Genomic DNA, 23,930 nt, shown 5'->3' with positions numbered 1-23,930 from the left:
TTGCCGCCAAGTTTATCCCAAATTCATGACGTCTTCCATGTCCCGATGCTTAAACAGTACTATCCTGATCCAACCCACATTGTGCAACCGGAGGAGATTGAGATAGATGAAACACTCACCTATGAAGAAAGACCTGTACAATTACTCGATCGAAGGATTAAGGAACTGAGGAGTAAACAAATCCCATTAGTGAAGGTTTTGCGGAGGAATCTTGGTATAGAAGAGGCAACTTGGGAGATGGAGGAGGAGATGCAAAAGAAATACCCTGAGCTGTTTAGTAACCTGTCTCCTGTTGACACTCCGTCAACATTTGTATGCACAGTATAAAAGGGTCCGTAGAACACCACTTTCACCAATCTCCGTCCACCAATCAACCCCCTACCGGGCCCGCACTTCATAACAGTAGTTTGGTAATACTCGAGTATACCAGTTTCAGTGAACAATAAACAGTCCTCAAGGTTTATCGGCCTTCTCGACCAAGCCCTTGCTGGCTCGATACAACCGACTCACCTATGAGGTTGGGTACCCAAACAGTAACAGTAGTTGAAGGGATATCACCCTAACAACTCATTCACAGTCACAATTAAAATTTCACATCACAGTGTAACAATATATAGAGCCTCAGTGGAAATCAAGGAAGGTCGAGTGCGATAAAGTACACACTCATCTTCAACTTTAATTCAAACAGTGTTTGGCTCAGTCAATAGCACATCAAGGTTTTCACATATACAAGTATCCCACATAACAAGTAGCAGGTCGTGGAACACTCACCTGTCAAACAAAAGTCATTATCAACTTCAAATGATTCAGTTACAGTCACCTCCGTTTCCCGATCCTAGGGCAACGAATGAAAACGATAACAATAAGATTCGTTTCTCACTAAATTATAGGTTCATGAAGAAGCTAAGTAACTACTTAATCCTTCATGTAAATGAGGTCCAAAGTATAGTAAAAGTTCATGAAAATACATGTTTAGTGTTCATATGATTGCTTGGTAAGGAAAGGTTTCATTTAAATTCAAAGGTTTCATTTTCGGTTTGAACAGTGTCGGCCGGCCAGTCTCGGGAAAACGGTCACGGCTCATTGTAGGAGAGTCGGAATTAGGTTTCGTCAGTTTCGTTGGAAACTAGGTTCATAAGGCTAAATTTGTATAGAAGAACCCATTTCAAAATCCCAACATAAGTGGCTACAAATTAAGAAACCAAATAAAATTTCTGGACTGCCACGGATGAACAGTACCGCCCAGGCAGCCAACTTCCACGACTCGCCACGGATCGCTCAAGACGAACCAGAAAATGAGCTTGGTACGGTTTTAAAGCTCTAAGAGTCTACTTTCAAATGCCACAAATGGCACTCAATTCCGATCAGTGAGTAAAACGTTATAGCCTTTACAAGATTGCTGGACAGAAAATTCTGGACCTTGTCCAGTTTTGTTCCTTTGCTTGTAACTCAAAATTTACTCAACCAAATTGGCTAATTTTTTGTAGACAACCTACACACACATAACCCAACATATATCACTCACTTTTGTAGCCAAAATATGCATGAAACATCATGGAAAAAACCGGACAGCAACCCCTAAAATTTCGGTCAGCACACTTGAAATTTTCCAACTTTCACTCTTCTCATTATTTTCACCTTTTGCACATATCAAGTATTAAATCTAACTAAATAGGGCTTTAAAACATATCAATACGTCATAAATACACGTGAATAAGGGCTGGACATTTCATCAAACACTTGGTGTGCATAATAACAATTCATCCACTACTTGTTTAATTCAAGGGGTTAACTTCCAATTCCAACCACAACAACTTGAAATTCATGATTAGAGCTTATAATAGATGATCTAACACATAAAACCCCCAATTTAAAGAGTACTTACCTTACTTGCAAGGTGCTCAAATCACCAAGAAATCCACTAAAGTAGAGGCTTCAAGGTTTGATTCACTACTAGAACCAAAGAGAGTTTGCTTACAAACCCAAAATTTCTCTCTTTTGGATTTTGGCCCTTGATTTGTTTAGGTAAGAAAACCTTGTTTATGGAGCTCTCTCTCTCTCTCTCTCTTTTTCTTGGCTAAGGGTTCGGCCACTCTAAGGGAAAAAAAAGGGTTTGTTTAGCTTTTATTTTGTCCCTTAATCCTTAGTCATCAAGCTCATGGTCAAGGTTTTGCCACATGGCTTCATTAATAGCCTAACCTTTCTTAACCTTTGACTAATGGTCTTCTTAACTTTCCAAATGTACTAATAATTGTTAAACATCTCTAATCCCTCACAAAAAATCTCTACTACTTAAGACAAGAACACTTGGACAAATTCAAGTGGTGCATTAACTTAAACTAACTCAAGAAAATATTTTACTCCAAGTAAATTAAAATGGAATGTTATGCATGGAAATTATTATAGTATATAGAAAATGTATTGTAAGGGTATGTAATAAATGGTTTAGATCTTATAATAAGCCATGTAAATAAGAGAATTGTGTTTTAAAGTGAGGGTCAATACAAGGGATTTGTTGTAACACATTGTAAAATATAATGCTAGGCATATAAGAGGTGGTTTAAATCTTGGTGCAAGGCATGTAGTTTGGGGAAATTGTATTTTAAAAATGAGGGTTCTCACACTCTCTCCCCCTTAAAGAATTTCATCCTCGAAATTCTCAGCTTGATTACTGAGTAGTTCAAAATATTTTCGGTGAATATCCTTTTTAACTCTCTCGAGTCCTGTAAGCACATGCTTTAGTAAAAGACCAGCAATACAAAGCCACATTATGTAGGAATTGAGGCTCTAAATCTTTATTTAGAACATGTATCAATTTACAAGTTTCATACTCGTATAACCTATCAAAATATAATACTAGCTTGTTCCAATCGAGGAATAATCCTCATGTCCTTACTAATCAATGTTGCAAAAGTCATTTAGAGCAGAAAAGTATCACTTATAGCCAAACGTTTGGGGAAAGTAGAAAAGACGTTTAAAATGCAAAGTTGTAAACTATCTGACCTAAAATGATCTTAGTGCATTTGCCTAATCGAATAGCATCTTAAGACATTCCTAGTCAAAGTTAGCCATTAGTGATACAATTCTAGAATCCCTTCGTATTTCTTTTTCAATTCTATGTTCTGGTGCAGTGGTTCAATTTTCTCCAAGTATTCTTGTTCCCATCATCCTTCCCAGTACTCAGCTAATCTCTTTTGGAACTCTACTTCCATTCGAATAATCTCTATTTTCTTATGCAGATCAGTCATATTTGTCATCTCACCGCTTCACTTAACTCGATGATAGCTTGCCAGGCAAATCAAAAGAGCAGAATAAGTAACTATTTACAATTGGAAACTCTAGTCATATAACTTTTGAGCTCATTCACTTCCAATCTAACCACGAGGAATTAAACTTAGCTATTCTCAAATGAGATAGACAAGGAAGTAGAATACAGGTAGGGCAATATCTCAAAATATTATGCCACTTATTCTTATTTGGGGAGTTTAACACAAGGAGTATTCTTATCACTTATGTACATAATGAAATCCTAAAGTGTACTTCGTATCTCAAAAGTTTCACACCCTATCTCAAGCTTTTGTATATAGGTATAGAATCCAATTCTTTTCTCAAATCCCCATGCATAATTCCAAAACTCACGATCTCGCCACGATAATAATCGAGTCAAGTCATTAGTGGATAGTTGTTAAGGAAGTACAGGAAAGAATATCACAAGAGGGGTAGAAATATCCATATAGTTGCAATCAAACCACCTCATATTCAAAATAAACACTTATCAAGTCTTCACAGTCATAGGAGAAGGAAATAGGTCTTCAGTGCAAATTTCTCGACATACACTATAATCTAGCCACCGTCTATAGAAACCCTAACAGACTATTTTTAGATTAGTCCATGATAACTTCCGAGATCCATTCCCTCAATCAATCCATTAACTAGGTCAAGTGTTAGAATCTTTCGCGCCTTGACTTTTACCATTAAAACTTATCTCAAGTGCAATCAAGATACAGACCATTATTCCAGTGCTCTCCACTTTTGGTACTCAAGTACAAGAATCCACAATAAGACAATTCACAACTCGAGCCGGCCGGTCCCAAGAGTAAATCACCCATATTAGAGATTCCCACCCGACGTACATATCTATTTCTCCCAAGTACACTGATAAGGGTTTATACTTATAATAGTCATGATTCATAGCTTACGCCCAAAAACACCACTTGACCCCAAGCTCACTCCGCGCAGGGACCACACGAAGCAGCAAAATATCTTCCATTCTTTCAAACCAGTTCTCGGCAGCTTTGGGATCTGGTCCTCTAAGAAATTTAAGGGAAGCGAACTTTGGAACCGTCTCAGGGCCCTATCTTCACTTACTTCAAGGTTCCTTTACTAGTTACCCGATACTTGACCTCGATGGTCAACCAAATGGGCCAGTAAACATTAGATCAGTCATACAATTGATAGCTGTAGCTACCTGGACTCATTCTCCACATTCGGGTCCTTGGTTCTAATTGACTACAGACCTTTATTCCTCCTCTTATTCTTGGACCTACCTAGATCCATACCCATGGCCCCTACTATACTGTCATCTAGTCTCCATCATTACTCACTAATCTAGGGCCCCAAGTATTATAACTAATGGGTGAGTACGCGTCGATACATAACAGATACTTATTCATTCTAAAAACCTAAATAAAAGGGAAATCAGAGTCACAATAGGCGAGTAAAATGCAAAGTAATTTGAATGCGATGCCAAAATAAAGTCATAGCCAAAAGTCAAAAGTCAAGTCAAAGGTCAAAAGTCAAAGTCAATTATCAAAGTCAAAAGTCAAAAGTCAAAGTCAATAGTCCAAAGTCAAAAATCAACAGTCAACAGTCAACAATCAAGTATTATACATTCAAAGGCTCATAGCAGTCATTTACAAGATAACAAGACCAAAAGTAGTAAGTACGAGCCTCAAAAGTATAGATATAGTCGTACAGTCATATTAAGCAAAAACCTAGTGCATGTAATCAAAAGAAAGCTGTACAACCACCAAGTCACTACATCCCCTATCCTTTCTATGTATAGTAGTCAAAATCACCCAAAATAGTAGCCTAGAAGTGAAGGCTTAATCCACCGCGAGACTAGCTGACCCCTCAGTCTAGGCAGGTTCTGCTCCTGCCTCGCCTCCAATGTGGGAAGCCTCATCGTACACATCTCCAAGTAAGTCAATGGAAATGTTCAGATTCGATTCAACTCTATTCCTCACTTTCATTGCCCCCTTAACCATACGCTCCTGAGTTTCTCCAAACTACGCACACAGATCATCAATCCTTTCATGGCCTTCAACCATATCATACTCGTGCTCCTTAATTCGATCGGCTCGCATTTTAATAGTTTCCTTCAGTTGATTCACTTCAGATTCAAGCCTAGCGTTGTCCCTTATGGCAACCTTCCGCCCCTTCACCACGACCAACACTACTTCATTAGGGTAGATATAAGTATGATGGCACTTGCAACGCCTGTAGCGGTTAGATGGGCTTTAATAGGCTCTAGCTTCTCCGGGTCTAATTTGATACTTAATCATCGGTAAGTCCCTACAGGACGACTCGCTAACCGGTCTATTGCTAAGGTCACTAGATCCGTCCACTCTACACGAAGTGTAGAGGAAACTTAAATACTCTTAAGGGGAAATAGTCATGCACTCCGGCCAATTAAAGCCTCAAATTAAAAATTTCTAATTCACTCCGGCCAATTCAAACCTAGGCCCTAATTTTTTTTATCCCTACCAGCAGTCACTCAACTTTCAAACCAATCACACAATCCGGCATCCTAAACATTTAAGTCTAGGATACACTACAAAGATCTAAAGCCTAAGCTCTGATACCAACTGTGACAGCCCCACCTCTCCCTAAGGCGAACCCTAGGGTATCAGCGGACTGCCTGCCCAACTCTCGTCGGGGCTTAGTCGATCAAAGTACTAATAACTCAAATGAAGCAGAGGAAATTTCTTCCATTGTTTGGAGCGTAACCCTAAATAAAACATAATCACTTCACCAACAATCCAAAAGCTTAGTATTCATATAGCCAAATGTCAACTTACCACTCCACACATAAACTTACATAACATGAGTCGAACTTATAGGTTTAAGCTTACAGGAGTCAAAAGTAAGGTCTACTTAAGCAAAAGGTTATAATCTCAAATACCAGTCCAAAACAATGGAAAGCTAAGAAAGCTCTTGATCAAATCCATCCCCGATCTGTTAAGGAAAACAAAGGGAATGGGGTGAGCTAAAGCTCAGTGAGGTTCCAAGTAACACAAGTAAGCACATAGCCAAATAAGAGCACAAAAATAATCAAATAAATATCACACAGTAGGATAACAGTTTAATCACAGTTCAATTCAAGGATACGGGTGGCTTTCAAAAGCCAAAGATCCACTTGAGCTTGATCATAATTGCCTCCTGTTGACACTCCGTCAACATTTGTATGCACAGTATAAAAGGGTCCGTAGAACACCACTTTCACCAATCTTCGTCCACCAATCAACCCTGTGAGAACCCGTAACTTTTCCATTTGTTAGGTTTTATAATCTTTCTAGGCTTTCTTATTTTCAATGGCTTGTTTTCTACACTTTCTGTATCCGGAAAATTTTCTAGATTATTTTACGAGTAAATATAGTTTTTAGATGATTTTTCTAGTATCGAATAGATTTTGAGAAATTAAGAACGTATATCGGACGTGGGACCCACTAGTGCGAAAAGTTCGGAAAAATTCGGCCAATACGGTTAAATTTCGGATACTGTGGAAAAATTATCGGATGTTACGAGATAAGTAGAGAGTGAGATTTGATTGATGTGAGAGAGAAAAGAAAGGATAGGAATGCATTTATTAGAGTGCCAAGTGTCAATTTTCCATTGGTTTGACTTTAAGAGTTACTATTCACTATTTTGACCTTTGACCAAAATTGGTTAAATATCTCCAAAAATTCACAAAATTCACCATTTTCTTCCCTTGTGTTGGCCGAACCTCTCATCAAAGAAGAAAGAAAAACTCTTCCAAGTTTAAGCTTCCAACAAGCTCAAATCACCCAACTCAAGTCCTTAAACTAGAATCTACTCCATGAAATTCCTTCCTTTGGTGCTCTTGAGTGTATTAGTGAAGTTGATTTGAAGAGCTAAGGTGTCCACACTCCCTATCTCTCTTGATTGCTTGGTAAGTGATGCTTGAACACCCTACTACATCTAATGATGGTTATATTATGCTTAGAAGTGGCTTGAGTGTTGGAAAATGTGATTTATTTCTTGATTTGAAGAGTTTTGGTGAAGTTTTCCATTTTATGATGAATTTTCTGGTTTCATATGATTTTGATGTTTTGGACTAGTATGATGGTTGGTAATAAGGGGCTTTGGCTCTAGTAGGTGTGAATTGTGGTTAAATGCAACCAATTTTGGATTTGGAATGAAATGTGAAAAGTTAGGGTTCTTGAACCCCTATTCTGTCCGAAATTTTAGGTCATAGTTAGAGGCCGAATTGGACTTTGTTCAAAACATGAAAGTTGTAGGTATTGATGATTTTAGTGTGCCTACAAAATTTCAGGGCATTTGGAGTAGTATAGAGAGAGTTATGCCGTTTTAACTGTTGCTGTTTTTGGTGCACAGAATGTCCGAACTGCGATAGTAATTGCCTGTTTTGACTGGAATTGGTTTGGATTTTGAAGTTGGTGTCTTTTGAGTAAATGTAGCTGGATGTTTTAGCTAACTTATGCCTTTGGAATTTCGGCATTTGGACCTGTGTAGGATGAGAGTGACGTATTACAGTTTTGTGTGTTTTGCAAACCTGTTTTGGTAATTATGGTTTGGTATTTGGCACTTTTGACCTAGTTGTTCTAGGATTTGGACTGAGAGGCCTTCTACATTGTTGTAGCTCTGTTTCTTGGCTTCGAAATGGTGGGTCTTACACCCCCATCCGACATTTGTAGTGAGAGTTGTGCCATTACCGCATTATGAGGTCAAATCCGGTTTTCTTATCAAGGCTTAGGTTAAAGCCCTTTCTTAATTTCTGGTTTGCTATCATGCTTATTTATGCATATGAGACCCTATTGGGGTTGTGTTCAGCATTGTTTTATGACTCGTCGTCGAGTCTCTCTTAGGGCTTGCTTTCATTTTGGTTGTTTCCTAGCTAACTTTTGTACTTGTACCACTTTGAGCCCTGTACGGCTTTTGGGAAATGAGATGACCTTTGGTGTGAAATGTTGGGCTGATTTGAGGAAATAATGAAGCCTTAATGGCTGGAAAAGTAAGAAATTTAGGGGAAATGCTGTCCGATTTTCTAGGCCGTTTGATTCTTTAAGTTGGTTTTGCCTTTTGATGGAAATGAAGGGCTTTTGGGTTGTTGACCCTAGGTCTTCATGTTATCTTTTGTTTCCAAGAAAATCATGTTTTTGCACCCTTGCATTAGTATTTTTGGGCAAGGCGTACGACGTGTAGTCGAGCCTCACTTGTGCATTCCGTTTACTCGATTTTTGATATGAAACCTTCAATTGGTTTATTTTGATTATTTTAGGGTTTCTTGGCGATTAAGGCCAATCTGAAGTGAAAACTTTTGAAGTTGAGCCGGTGAGTGTACCACTCCCCTCCATTGCTATTTAACTTGATTTCTGCTCTGCAATCTGTTTATTTGTTCGAGACGAGGGTGTACTTTATCACACTCGTTCTCTAGTCTGCTCATATGCCAATTTACTATGCAAAAATTTGAATCTGTTATCTGTGTCTGCATCTGTTCGGATTTCTGTTCGGATTTCTATGACCTATGAGCTCAATCCTGTGGCTAAGTTATTCGAGTCGGGCCGGCAAGGGCCTGGACGATTAGATAACGAACCACGGTAGTCTGTTCGGGGATTTTGGGTATTGAGACCCTTGATTCCGGGTATACTCGAGTATTACCATTTTTGTTCGTTTGAGGTGAGCGGGCCCGGTAAAGGGGTGTTTGGTGGACGGAATTCGGTGATAAGAGGGGTCTACGGACGCATTGGTTCTATATACGTTGACGGAGAGTCAACCGGTTTGGATCAAGTATTGCGCTGGAAATTTGGCTCCTGAGAGCCACCCGTATCCTTCTGATTTGAATCATTGGTTCCTTTGCTTTACATCTGACATGTGTATCTGATTTGTTAAATGTGAAATGCCATGATTTTAATGCTATCTGTTTGGTACCTCATTGAGCGCAAGCTCACCCCGTTCTGTTTCTTTTGTTTTCCTTACAGGAAAAATAAATACTTTTGGACTGGATTTGACAAATGGCTGCCAAATTGAGCTAGTTGAACATATCTTTTGCATAGCTCATGTATTAAAACCCTAAGTGTACTTTTGGGGCGTTTGTTTTTGATTTGGCAAACCGTGTGTATATATTAACTTTTGAAACTTTTGTATGTCATTTTGATTGGTAAACGCTAAAGTTCAGATGTGAATGTTTGTTAGCTATTTCGGTTGGGTTCTGACGGGTCGGTTACTATTCATGGCCGACTCCGGATTTCATTTTATTTTATTCTGGGTTATTTTACTATTTTGATTTGTTTACGCGCGTTTGTAAGTTCCGGATCGCAATAGATAGCTCTAATCTGATCCGTAGTCCTGGCGAGAGCTGGGCAGGCAGTCCGCTAACCCCTTTGGTTCGCCTTAGGGGAAAGTGGGGCTGTTACAATTGGTATCAGAGCCACATCGCGTGGTCTCTGCGCGGAGCGAGCTTGGGGCCAAGGGATGTTATGGTCCTGCTTGTGGTGAAAGTGTTTAAAGGTATCAGTGCTCTTTTGAGCGTAAGCTATGAACTGTGCATGTCATTAGTGTAAGGATCATTAACATGGGATATGAGGAAGTTAAGTATGTATGTCAGGTAGGAATCTTGAATAAGGATGATTTACGCTTGGGACCGGCCGGCTCGAGTTGTGAATTATCTTAGATGGGATTCTTGCGCCCGGATACGAAAGATATGAGGGCCTAGGTTAGAAAGGATTTGGTGAACTAGAAAGGCCATTCCTCGGTGGATCGTTTATGTTTGTACTTGACTTAACTGGCTGTATATATGATAAGGAATTTCGAGGACGAAATTCTTTTAAGGGGGAGAGAGTGTGAGAACCCGTAACTTTTCCATTTGTTAGGTTTTATAATCTTTCTAGGCTTTCTTATTTTCAATGGCTTGTTTTCTACACTTTCTGTATCCGGAAAATTTTCTAGATTATTTTACGAGTAAATATAGTTTTTAGATGATTTTTCTAGTATCGAATAGATTTTGAGAAATTAAGAACGTATATCGGACGTGGGACCCACTAGTGCGAAAAGTTCGGAAAAATTCGGCCAATACGGTTAAATTTCGGATACTGTGGAAAAATTATCGGATGTTACGAGATAAGTAGAGAGTGAGATTTGATTGATGTGAGAGAGAAAAGAAAGGATAGGAATGCATTTATTAGAGTGCCAAGTGTCAATTTTCCATTGGTTTGACTTTAAGAGTTACTATTCACTATTTTGACCTTTGACCAAAATTGGTTAAATATCTCCAAAAATTCACAAAATTCACCATTTTCTTCCCTTGTGTTGGCCGAACCTCTCATCAAAGAAGAAAGAAAAACTCTTCCAAGTTTAAGCTTCCAACAAGCTCAAATCACCCAACTCAAGTCCTTAAACTAGAATCTACTCCATGAAATTCCTTCCTTTGGTGCTCTTGAGTGTATTAGTGAAGTTGATTTGAAGAGCTAAGGTGTCCACACTCCCTATCTCTCTTGATTGCTTGGTAAGTGATGCTTGAACACCCTACTACATCTAATGATGGTTATATTATGCTTAGAAGTGGCTTGAGTGTTGGAAAATGTGATTTATTTCTTGATTTGAAGAGTTTTGGTGAAGTTTTCCATTTTATGATGAATTTTCTGGTTTCATATGATTTTGATGTTTTGGACTAGTATGATGGTTGGTAATAAGGGGCTTTGGCTCTAGTAGGTGTGAATTGTGGTTAAATGCAACCAATTTTGGATTTGGAATGAAATGTGAAAAGTTAGGGTTCTTGAACCCCTATTCTGTCCGAAATTTTAGGTCATAGTTAGAGGCCGAATTGGACTTTGTTCAAAACATGAAAGTTGTAGGTATTGATGATTTTAGTGTGCCTACAAAATTTCAGGGCATTTGGAGTAGTATAGAGAGAGTTATGCCGTTTTAACTGTTGCTGTTTTTGGTGCACAGAATGTCCGAACTGCGATAGTAATTGCCTGTTTTGACTGGAATTGGTTTGGATTTTGAAGTTGGTGTCTTTTGAGTAAATGTAGCTGGATGTTTTAGCTAACTTATGCCTTTGGAATTTCGGCATTTGGACCTGTGTAGGCTGAGATTGACGTATTACAGTTTTGTGTGTTTTGCAAACCTGTTTTGGTAATTATGGTTTGGTATTTGGCACTTTTGACCTAGTTGTTCTAGGATTTGGACTGAGAGGCCTTCTACATTGTTGTAGCTCTATTTCTTGGCTTCGAAATGGTGGGTCTTACACCCCCATCCGACATTTGTAGTGAGAGTTGTGCCATTACCGCATTATGAGGTCAAATCCGGTTTTCTTATCAAGGCTTAGGTTAAAGCCCTTTCTTAATTTCTGGTTTGCTATCATGCTTATTTATGCATATGAGACCCTATTGGGGTTGTGTTCAGCATTGTTTTATGACTCGTCGTCGAGTCTCTCTTAGGGCTTGCTTTCATTTTGGTTGTTTCCTAGCTAACTTTTGTACTTGTACCACTTTGAGCCCTGTACGGCTTTTGGGAAATGAGATGACCTTTGGTGTGAAATGTTGGGCTGATTTGAGGAAATAATGAAGCCTTAATGGCTGGAAAAGTAAGAAATTTAGGGGAAATGCTGTCCGATTTTCTAGGCCGTTTGATTCTTTAAGTTGGTTTTGCCTTTTGATGGAAATGAAGGGCTTTTGGGTTGTTGACCCTAGGTCTTCATGTTATCTTTTGTTTCCAAGAAAATCATGTTTTTGCACCCTTGCATTAGTATTTTTGGGCAAGGCGTACGACGTGTAGTCGAGCCTCACTTGTGCATTCCGTTTACTCGATTTTTGATATGAAACCTTCAATTGGTTTATTTTGATTATTTTAGGGTTTCTTGGCGATTAAGGCCAATCTGAAGTGAAAACTTTTGAAGTTGAGCCGGTGAGTGTACCACTCCCCTCCATTGCTATTTAACTTGATTTCTGCTCTGCAATCTGTTTATTTGTTCGAGACGAGGGTGTACTTTATCACACTCGTTCTCTAGTCTGTTCATATGCCAATTTACTATGCAAAATTTGAATCTGTTATCTGTGTCTGCATCTGTTCGGATTTCTATGACCTATGAGCTCAATCCTGTGGCTAAGTTATTCGAGTCGGGCCGGCAAGGGCCTGGACGATTAGATAACGAACCACGGTAGTCTGTTCGGGGATTTTGGGTATTGAGACCCTTGATTCCGGGTATACTCGAGTATTACCATTTTTGTTCGTTTGAGGTGAGCGGGCCCGGTAAAGGGGTGTTTGGTGGACGGAATTCGGTGATAAGAGGGGTCTACGGACGCATTGGTTCTATATACGTTGACGGAGAGTCAACCGGTTTGGATCAAGTATTGCGCTGGAAATTTGGCTCCTGAGAGCCACCCGTATCCTTCTGATTTGAATCATTGGTTCCTTTGCTTTACATCTGACATGTGTATCTGATTTGTTAAATGTGAAATGCCATGATTTTAATGCTATCTGTTTGGTACCTCATTGAGCGCAAGCTCACCCCGTTCTGTTTCTTTTGTTTTCCTTACAGGAAAAATAAATACTTTTGGACTGGATTTGACAAATGGCTGCCAAATTGAGCTAGTTGAACATATCTTTTGCATAGCTCATGTATTAAAACCCTAAGTGTACTTTTGGGGCGTTTGTTTTTGATTTGGCAAACCGTGTGTATATATTAACTTTTGAAACTTTTGTATGTCATTTTGATTGGTAAACGCTAAAGTTCAGATGTGAATGTTTGTTAGCTATTTCGGTTGGGTTCTGACGGGTCGGTTACTATTCATGGCCGACTCCGGATTTCATTTTATTTTATTCTGGGTTATTTTACTATTTTGATTTGTTTACGCGCGTTTGTAAGTTCCGGATCGCAATAGATAGCTCTAATCTGATCCGTAGTCCTGGCGAGAGCTGGGCAGGCAGTCCGCTAACCCCTTTGGTTCGCCTTAGGGGAAAGTGGGGCTGTTACAAACCCCCTACCGGGCCCGCACTTCATAACAGTAGTTTGGTAATACTCGAGTATACCAGTTTCAGTGAACAATAAACAGTCCTCAAAGTTTATCGGCCTTCTCGACCAAGCCCTTGCTGGCTCGATACAACCGACTCACCTATGAGGTTGGGTACCCAAACAGTAACAGTAGTTGAAGGGATATCACCCTAACAACTCATTCACAGTCACAATTAAAATTTCACATCACAGTGTAACAATATATAGAGCCTCAGTGGAAATCAAGGAAGGTCGAGTGCGATAAAGTACACACTCGTCTTCAACTTTAATTCAAACAGTGTTTGGCTCAGTCAATAGCACATCAAGGTTTTCACATATACAAGTATCCCACATAACAAGTAGCAGGTCGTGGAACACTCACCTGTCAAACAAAAGTCATTATCAACTTCAAATGATTCAGTTACAGTCACCTCCGTTTCCCGATCCTAGGGCAACGAATGAAAACGACAACAATAAGATTCGTTTCTCACTAAATTATAGGTTCATGAAGAAGCTAAGTAACTACTTAATCCTTCATGTAAATGAGGTCCAAAGTATAGTAAAAGTTCATGAAAATACATGTTTAGTGTTCATATGATTGCTTGGTAAGGAAAGGTTTCATTTAAATTCAAAGGTTTCATTTTCGGTTTGAACAGTGTCAGCCGGCCAGTCTCGGGAAAACGGTCACGGCTCATTGTAGGAGAGTCGGAATTAGGTTTCGTCAGTTGCGTTGGAAATTAGGTTCATAAGGCTAAATTTTTATAGAAGAAACCATTTCCAAAATCCCAACATAAGTGGCTACAAATTAAGAAACTAAATGAAATTTCTGGACTGCCACGGATGAACAGTACCGCCCAGGCAGCCAACTTCCACGACTCGCCACGGATCGCTCAAGACGAACCAGAAAATGAGCTTGATATGGTTTTAAAGCTCTAAGAGTCTACTTTCAAATTCCACAAACGGCACTTAATTCCGATCAGTGAGTAAAACGTTATAGCCTTTACAAGATTGCTGGACAGAAAATTCTGGACCTTGTCCAGTTTTGTTCCTTTGCTTGTAACTCAAAATTTACTCAACCAAATTGGCTAATTTTTTGTAGACAACCTACACACACATAACCCAACATATATCACTCACTTTTGTAGCCAAAATATGCATGAAACATCAAGGAAAAAACCGGACAGCAACCCCTAAAATTTCGGTCAGCACACTTGAAATTTTCCAACTTTCACTCTTCTCATTATTTTCACCTTTTGCACATATCAAGTATTAAATCTAACTAAATAGGGCTTTAAAACATATCAATACGTCATAAATACACATGAATAAGGGCTGGACATTTCATCAAACACTTGGTGTGCATAATAACAATTCATCCACTACTTGTTTAATTCAAGGGGTTAACTTCCAATTCCAACCACAACAACTTGAAATTCATGATTAGAGCTTATAATAGATGATCTAACACATAAAACCCCCAATTTAAAGAGTACTTACCTTACTTGCAAGGTGCTCAAATCACCAAGAAATCCACCAAAGTAGAGGCTTCAAGGTTTGATTCACCACTAGAACCAAAGAGAGTTTGCTTACAAACCCTAAATTTCTCTCTTTTGGATTTTTGCCCTTGATTTGTTTAGGTAAGAAAACCTTGTTTATGGAGCTCTCTCTCTCTCTCTTTTTCTTGGCTAAGGGTTCGGCCACTCTAAGGGAAAAAAAAAGGTCTGTTTAGCTTTTATTTTGTCCCTTAATCCTTAGTCATCAAGCTCATGGTCAAGGTTTTGCCACATGGCTTCATTAATAGCCTAACCTTTCTTAACCTTTGACTAATGGTCTTCTTAACTTTCCAAATGTACCAATAATTGTTAAACATCTCTAATCCCTCACAAAAAATCTCTACTACTTAAGACAAGAACACTTGGACAAATTCAAGTGGTGCATTAACTTAAACTAACTCAAGAAAATATTTTACTCCAAGTAAAATAAAATGGAATGTTATGCATGGAAATTATTATAGTATATAGAAAATGTATTGCAAGGGTATGTAATAAATGGTTTAGATCTTATAATAAGGCATGTAAATAAGAGAATTGAGTTTTAAAGTGAGGGTCAATACAAGGGATTTGTTGTAACACATTGTAAAATATAATGCTAGGCATATAAGAGATGGTTTAAATCTTGGTGCAAGGCATATAGTTTGGGGAAATTGTATTTTAAAAATGAGGGTTCTCACATTGTTGAGTTTCTAATTGGCTATGATTGAGGGGTATTGTGACCCTAATGAAGTGTATTGAATGGCCTATGAATTGTTTGTGTGCTTGTGGTTGTTTTGGATGCATTTTAATGGTTGTTTGTAGGATGAAAAAGCTGAAATTTTTGGGGAAATGCTGTCCAAATGTTTAGGATATTGGATTCTTGTGAGTTTGGGTTGAGGTTGGATAGAAATGAAAGGTTTTGGGATTTGTTTATACTTTTGGCCCTAAATGTTATGTATTTTCCATTTCCAAGCTATATTTGGTTTTGCCTTAATAGTTCATTTAAGAGGTATTCGACTCGTGTCCGAGTCTCAATTGTGCTTTCTTGATTGTTATAGGGCGTGCCGGTGATCCGAGGCTTACGTCGGGCGAAAACTAGTGAAATTGCTTTGGTTGACTTGGTAAGTGTACCATTAGATGGTTTAATGCTTAAATGATTGATATACTTGAATATGTGAACTTGGTGGGCTTGAATGAGACGAGAGTGTACTTCATCGCTCTCGTTCTCTTATCTGTATGACGGTTACTGTTTAACTGTGAAACTGTATTTGTGCATGACTTAATGTCGTTTGGGACTATGACCAACGACTTACCTGTGATATCTGAGCTCATACCCCATTGGTTGTTATTCGAGTCGAGCCGGCAAGGGCCTGGGCGATTCGATAACCAACTATGGGTTTTCTGTTGGTCGAGTGGAGTGTTATCCTCTCGACCCTGTGGTATACTCGAGTATTGCCTTTCTGTTACTGTGAGGTGTTCGGGCCCGGTAAGGGGAATGTTTGGTGGAAGGAATGTGGTGTAAAATGGGATGTATGGTCTTGTTCTTTACTCCAAACGTTGACGGAGTGTCGACGGGTTTGAGATCAAGTACGACAAGTGGAAAGTGGCTCTTGAGAGCCGATCGTATCCTTTTTGTGACAGCCCCACCTCACCCTAAGGCGAAGCAAAGGGTTCGGCGGACCGCCTGCCCAACTCTTGCCAGGACTACGGAGTCAAATCACGCAAACTCGATACAGCGCACAAACGAATCCCCAAGAGAACAATCAATCGAAGACTACTAAATTGAGAAGCATGAGTTCTACACCGTAAGGTATCATCTCAAATGAATACACTTAATGTACATGATAAAACACTTATATACATACATCGAAAACTTTACAATTAAAAGCGGGATAATTCGTTAAAAGACAATTAGGGTTTTGATTACACAAGAGCTAACAAAAGAACGTTTACACCAACTCAACCCTTTTCTCAAAATCACGACTCAAAGTGTGGTTCCCTGTAAGGAAAACAAAGATAACGGGAAGGGGGTGAGCTTATGCTCAATGAGGTACCAAAATAATAGCAAGTAAGACTCATGGAACTTCATATTCAATTATTCACATATGCAAATCAAATAAAGAAATGAACAACACTATAGATAGAAAGGATACGGGTGCCTCTCAGGAGCCAAAATCCAATTTGCTTCACCGAAGCTTGATCAAATAATAGTTGAAGCTCCGTCAACTTCCAAATAAAGGAACCAGTCCAGTCCAGTAGAGCACCACTTTACACCAAAATCCCGTTCACCACACATACCCCTTACTGGGTCCGAACACCTCAACAGAAACAGAAGTGGTAATACTCGAGTATACCGGAATCAAGGGTCTCAATACCCAAAGATTCCTAGAACAGACTGCTGTGATTCGTTATCTAATCGACCAGGCCCTTGCCGGCTCGACTCAAGTAACTTAGCCACAGGATTTGAGCTCAGAGGTTACAGAAAGGTCGTTGGATACAAGCTTCCAAACGACGTCAGAACTGATACCGATACAGATAACAGATTCAAATTCGCACAGTAAATAGGCATACAGACAGACAAAAGAATGAGTGTGATGAAGTACACCCTCGTCTCAAACAGAATAAACAGATAATACAGTCATTCATATCATAGATTGCATATACAGAAACCAAGTTAAGCAACAATGAAGGAAGTGGTACACTCACCGGTTCCAGTACATATACTTCAAAAGTTTTTACCCAAAGTGGCTTTAATCGCCAAGAAGCCCTAAAATAACCAAGATAAAACAATTATAGTTCGCACATCCATAAACCCAGTAAATGGAATGCATCAATGAGTCTCGACTACAAGTCGTATGCCTTCCCAGGTTAAGTACTAGTACAAAATAATAAAATATGATTTTTGAGCAAAAAGATAACAGTTGGTCCTAGGGTTACAAACAACTCCCAAAACCCTTCATTTTTACCAAGATCAACTCAACTTGAAGGAGTCGCGTAGCCCTAAAATTTTAGGCAGCATGCCCTCTGTATTTACCTATTTTCCAGCCATTTATGGCTTCATTGTTTTCCTCAATCAATCCCAAAGTCACACACAAAATAATCTCATTTCAATAGCCTTTCAATAGGCTCAAAGTCGTACAAGTACAAATTCAAGCTAGGAAAATGTTCGGAAATGAAGTTTAAGTCAGAAAACAAAAGACAGATTTGACGTCGCTTAGCGGAACAGACACAACGGAAGCTATGCTTATCAGATTGGGGTGAAATTTAAATTGTTTTGAAGCTAAGATAAAGGCCTACAACTTTGATGAAGGCCACTCAGTCCAGTTCGTAGTGTATCTAGGTCAAAATTTCAAATTATAGAACCAGCATCTCACAATCAGACTAGTTAACCGCACTATGATTAAACCACAATAACTCAGGCTACCGAAGTCCGATTGAGGTGTATCATATGGAATTTCGAAGCCAAGACATATACATACATTTATTATGAAGGCCTCCAAAGCTAAATCATGCATTTTCAGAGTCAAAAATTGAAATCTCCACGAAGATAGAAAACTGTCTGCGAAACAAGGCTTATGGGCAGTCAAGGGTATTTCGGTCATTTCACATGTTACAGTACTCCGATCAAGTTGATATTTTACAGGAAGCTATAAAACATCATTTCCTACAACTTTCATGTTTTGTACTAAGCCTAATTCGGCCTCTATCATGGCCAAACAGAACCGGGCAGAACAGGGCAAATTGGAAACCTTAAAACTGAAATTTATGCACTCAAGCTGAAATTCTTTGAAGGCAAGCAAAACTAGCATTTTCAAGCTCAAAATTACTCATGACAACTACCAAATCATGGGTAAACATCAATCATCATATGAGGACAGAAAATTTACTATAAAAACTGAAATTCACCATGCCCCTACTTCAAACCATAAACTTGTCCACAAAGCTACATATTTAACCTCTCCAATCCACTAATTGGCAATTATCAAGAGTAAAAGGAAATTTCTAAAGAATTTACCTTGAAACTAGAGGAAAGATGATAGCTTAGGGTTTCTTCTACAAAAATCACTCCACCAAGACCTTTGTTCCTCCTTAATAAGCACTTGTATGGTGTAGTTTCCAAAACTAACGGTTAAAACTCAAGATTCAAGCATGGAATGGAGGATGAAGTTGAGATTTTCTCTCTCTCTTTTCTAGCTAAGGAAGTCGGCCAAGAGGAAGAAAGAAATGAAGAAATTTTGTCCAATTGTTTCCAAGATAAAGATCAAAAAAAGTCTTGGTCAAAAGTCAATGTCCAATGGTTTTGTGACAAATGGTCCTTTAGGGTTTTAATCTTATCCTTTTGTCTACCAATGGTAATTTATCTAGCTAATCTCTAATTGTCTCCTAGCACCTTATACAGTAATATTCCTTTATACAAAAATTCAATTAATTGGCAAAAATTTATCGTACTTAGCGCACTAGCGGGCCCCACATCCATAATATGCTTCAAACTGAATATGAAATAATTTAAACTAGAAAAATGATTTAAAAACTCTACTCACTTATAAAATGTTTGGAAAAATCAATTTAATAAGGTATAATGAAGAAAATGCATACGAGAAAATAAAATAAAATAATATAAAAATAAGGGAAATTTACGGGTCCTCGCACTTTTACCTTTGGTTATGGTGATGTAATTTCTTATGTGTTCCTTGCCTAAGCATGATTATCTCGGTATGTCTTGTCGGTACCTCACGAGCGTAAGCTCACCCTCGTTAATTTTGTTTTCCTTACAGGATCAACTTTTGGAAACCATCTTTTGGACCAATGATCATTTTGAAGAATGAATTGAGCTAGTATAAATACTTTTGTATAGCTCCTTGGGAGTTGGAAAACCCTACATGTAACTTGATCCAAATATTTCCCTTTTGATTTGTAAATGACAAATGTATATATATAAACCTGTTTAATCTTGTTCATGGTTTATATTTGGGTTGGATTGGTCATTCTCTAGAGTTATATAACGTTATCTGTATTCGATTGGGTTCTGGCTGGATTGTGACGTGGCGGTCACTATTCACTTTCAGTTTCTATTTGCGTTTTCCATTTTGTGATTATTGACTCGTTTAGGAGCACTAATATCTATATATCTTCCCGAACGTCTTAGTTTGTGTATTACCGTCTTAGTAGTCCTGACGAGAGCTGGGCAGGCAGTTCGCTAACCCCTTTGGTACGCCTCAGGGGAAGGTGGAGCTGTCACATGGAGGAGGATACCTTCTTGCGGTTTTCTTGGGAGATTTTTGGTCCAAAATTTCTGGTTTCAAGAAAGGCTAGAGGCATACACATCAACTCATCCAATCCCTCCATTTGATTCAAGATTTATGGTTGTTGGTGCAAGGGTTTGAAACCCAAAGCATGAAACTAAGTAGAGGACTTGAGGAATCCATTTTTATTTCTTTAAATGTTAGGCTAGTGGTCTTGTGGTGACCTCTAGGTAGCTGGCTTGAGGTGTAATTGCTTGAATATGATTGTTATGTGTGTAGATGAAAAGATTATGGTGCGAAATGAAGGAAAGGCCAAAGGAAAATTGCGTAGGAATGCTGGCCGAATCTGTCCTGTTATTACCTTGTTTATATTTCAAATTTTTTATGCTCAAATGACTGTGAAACTGATGTATATATGTTGTATATGGTGTGTAGAAAGTTTCTACCAAAAATAATTTGAATTGGTTGAGCAAAATTTGAGATTTCGAAAATTGAAGAAACCTAGAAAACGTGTTCAGGCAGTCTGAACAGTACCACTTTGATCGAACATAACTCTTTGTACAAAATTAAAAATTGAGTGCCGTTTGTAGCATTTGAAACTAGACATTTTTAGCTTTTCAAAGGTATAAAATTCACTTTCTAGTTCGAAATGAGTGAGCCGTAGTGATTCGGCAAAGTTGCTATCCTGTTCTGATGGTCTATCCGAGAGAAAGGTATAAGCTGCATTTTGTGGCTTTATTTTCTCTCACTTATGAATTGATTTTGAAAATGATTTGTTCTGATTAAATGTATTCTTATGATTCTAGTTTCCAACACCACCAACCATTCTCAATTCCAAGTTGTATTGAGTGAAATATGGTTCAATTTCCAAACTACGGCAAAGCTGGAAAACCCTTCTTTTTGCTGGCCGACTGGTTTAGTTGTTTGTGAGATGTTTTATTTCGAAATTTTGATGTCAACCCACTATCAATTGCTTATGAAATGTTTCTTGGACCGTGGTTTCACAAATAAACCAAAATGAGATTGATTTCATGGTGCAAAGTGTTTGAAAAAGGAAAAGAAAACAAGAAGACAAATTTGCTTTAGGAATTTCCTAAATTTTGGTAGTTTTGTTAACTACCTTCCCGTACGTGTTTTTATGTAAATTTTGATAGAGAATTATTCCTCATATGGAAGTTGAATTTTACCAAATTTGGTGTTATTCTAAGACTATTTTGATACCCAAATGATGTCCCAAAGTTTACTTTCAAATCTGGAAAATTCACTGTTTAGTAGTGGAAATTTACCGATTTTGAACTACTATATCTTGATACTCAAGACTCCAAATTTAGTTCTGTTTGTTGTGTTCAAAACCCTGTTTGGAACTCTTGTTGTACTATGAATTTCAGAGGCTAGTTCACTTTTCAGTGAATTTTACCAAATTTCCAAAGTTTGCCGAAAAACATGACCGAAACTATCTTGTATGCTCAAGTCAGCCACTTTGAGCCAAAATTTGAATGTCTTCCATTTAGAATCTTAGAAAAGTTCTTCTAGGAACTTTTAGTATTCTGAACCAAGATTCCAACGGTATAAAGTTTTCCAATTTTGGACCTACTGAGTGCAAGTTTTGATTTTTCTAAGTTTGACGCGCAAAACTAAAATTTTCCGACTTGTTGGGAAATGAGTTTTTGGAGACTCTTCCCTATCCTTTGATATTGATTGAATGTTTTAAACTTGATTTCATGAAGGAAATCAGTTTTCTTTGTGTTATTAAACCCCCACTTTTGAGCCTCGATTTACGAGTAATTAAGGCTCTCTTTCATGACATTTTCTTAGTATTGTATAAGTGTACAATCTTCCTTGTTAACAAGGGGTTCATAAGCGATAGTGTGATATAGCCAATTACTATTTGCTCAGGCACTCAAGGGGACCTTCAAGAGGATCTTGAAGCGGACGCCTAAATGCTTGTTTGAGCACTTACTCCCTTACTTTGATTGGTGAGTGTCAAGTGCATGATATTATATGAATTGCTTCTTATGGACTGAATGGTTTATAACTGTTGAGTCGAGTGTGTACTTTATTGCACTCGTTCTCTTTTAACTAAATAACTGAACTGAACTGCTTGTAACTGAACTATATTTGAACTGTTTGCATGTCGTTGGAGTGAATCTCCTCGACTTATAACTGAACTGTCTGTATGTCGTTGGAGTGAATCTCCTCGACTTATAACTGAACTGTCTGTATGTCGTTGGAGTGAATCTCCTCGACTTACAACTAAACTGTGGGGACGCCCAAATCTCAATTGGCCGACCTTGCGACTCGAGCCAGCAAGGGCTTGGTCGAGAAGCTTGGTGAACCATGAGATAATTGTAAGTTTGATCTATTGAGAGATCTTGCTTGGCCTACTCGCGTAGTAGTGCCTTTTATTGATGTTCGGGTCCGGTGCGGTGTATGGTGGATGGAACTGTGAAGTAAGTGGAGTTCTACGGACTTAAATACCGACCCGATTGACGAAGTGTCATCGCGGGAAGGTGTTCGATCGAGGCTTGGCGAAACAAGTGGAACTTAGCTCCTGAGAGCTCCTGTATCCTCATTGAATGTGTTTAATTGAAAATTGTGAGTTGCTTGAATGTTACAGCTTGAATTCTTGATTAAATGCCATTGCTACTTGAACTATGTGTTTTGCATGTTTTCTTAGCCTCACTGAGCGTTAGCTCATCCCATTAGATTTGTTTTCCTTAACAGGAACCGAAATGGAATGACTGATGGAGAAGCCGACTTGAGGCACTTTTGTATTAGGGTTTTGATTGTAATCAACTAGACATATTTTGGAAGTTGTATATTTCGGAAAAGTGATTGTATTTTGAATTTGTGCTGTAAGATTAAATATTTGTGTATGGTAATGACTTCGTGCCTTTATTCCGATTTCATTGTTAGTATTGTACTCTAAGTTTGAACTGGAATTGTACTGAGTCCTGGCGAGAGTTGGGCAGGCGTCCCGCCGATATCCTTTGGTTCACCTTAGCGAGAAGTGGGGGAATCACAGTTGGTATCAGAGCTAATGCAACCCTAGGATCTACACGAGTTCAAGTGGTGAAGCAGCCAAAGGAAGAATACAAGGAGGATTCTTCAGCTACTTTATGATTAATGTTTTTGAAGTTTGCTTTAGTTATTATTTTCCAACTTAATAATTCGGCTAGGTCACCTTCTAATTAAGCCAAATCCTAGTTGATTAGTTTAGACATTTAAGTAGTTAATTCAATGGTTAAATTTAGCCAGCTTAGTGATTAAAGGCAGTCGAGTTTTAGTCTAAGTGGTGTTAGGGTTTTGAGTCATTGTAAGGCTATAAATAGCCTAGTCCTTTCCAATGTTTTTAGTTAATGAGAATTCGATAGAAATTGTGTGACTTTGTTCACTTTCTCTCTCCAAGAGAGCCTTTCTTGAATATTTGAGATTCTCAAGAGTATTCAATCGAACTTATCAATCAAGTACTCACCTTGATTGTGGTGTTCCTCTACCTTACAAATTTGGTTCATTAATTCGATTGGTTACGGGTTGAGATAGTATCAATATTGTTCGTGACTTCTAAGATTAATTAGGGTCAAGTTTTCCGCTACCAAACCTTTGGTATTAGTCATTTAGATCCAGGGCATGCGAATACGGGTTTCGTCTTCGACGGGATTTGTATCATCTGGTAATCAGAGCTAGTTGGAAAATACCAAGTTATATCCCTTTTTCATTTTGAGTTTTGAGTCAGATCTTCTTGTTTTCCAATTCATATTCTTGTGCCCAAAAAAAAATATTTTTTGAGCCGCTAGGTTTTTTTTTTTGTTTATCCCTTTGCTGTCCGCGTCTTTTACTTGCTGTTTTGTGTGATTTCTTGGCTACCCGAATTCTCACTCTTGTTTGCATCATGATTCT

This window comes from Coffea eugenioides, chromosome 1 (assembly GCF_003713205.1).
Source record: "Coffea eugenioides isolate CCC68of chromosome 1, Ceug_1.0, whole genome shotgun sequence".
NCBI lineage: Eukaryota > Viridiplantae > Streptophyta > Magnoliopsida > Gentianales > Rubiaceae > Coffea > Coffea eugenioides.
This window is presented reverse-complemented; position numbering follows the sequence as displayed.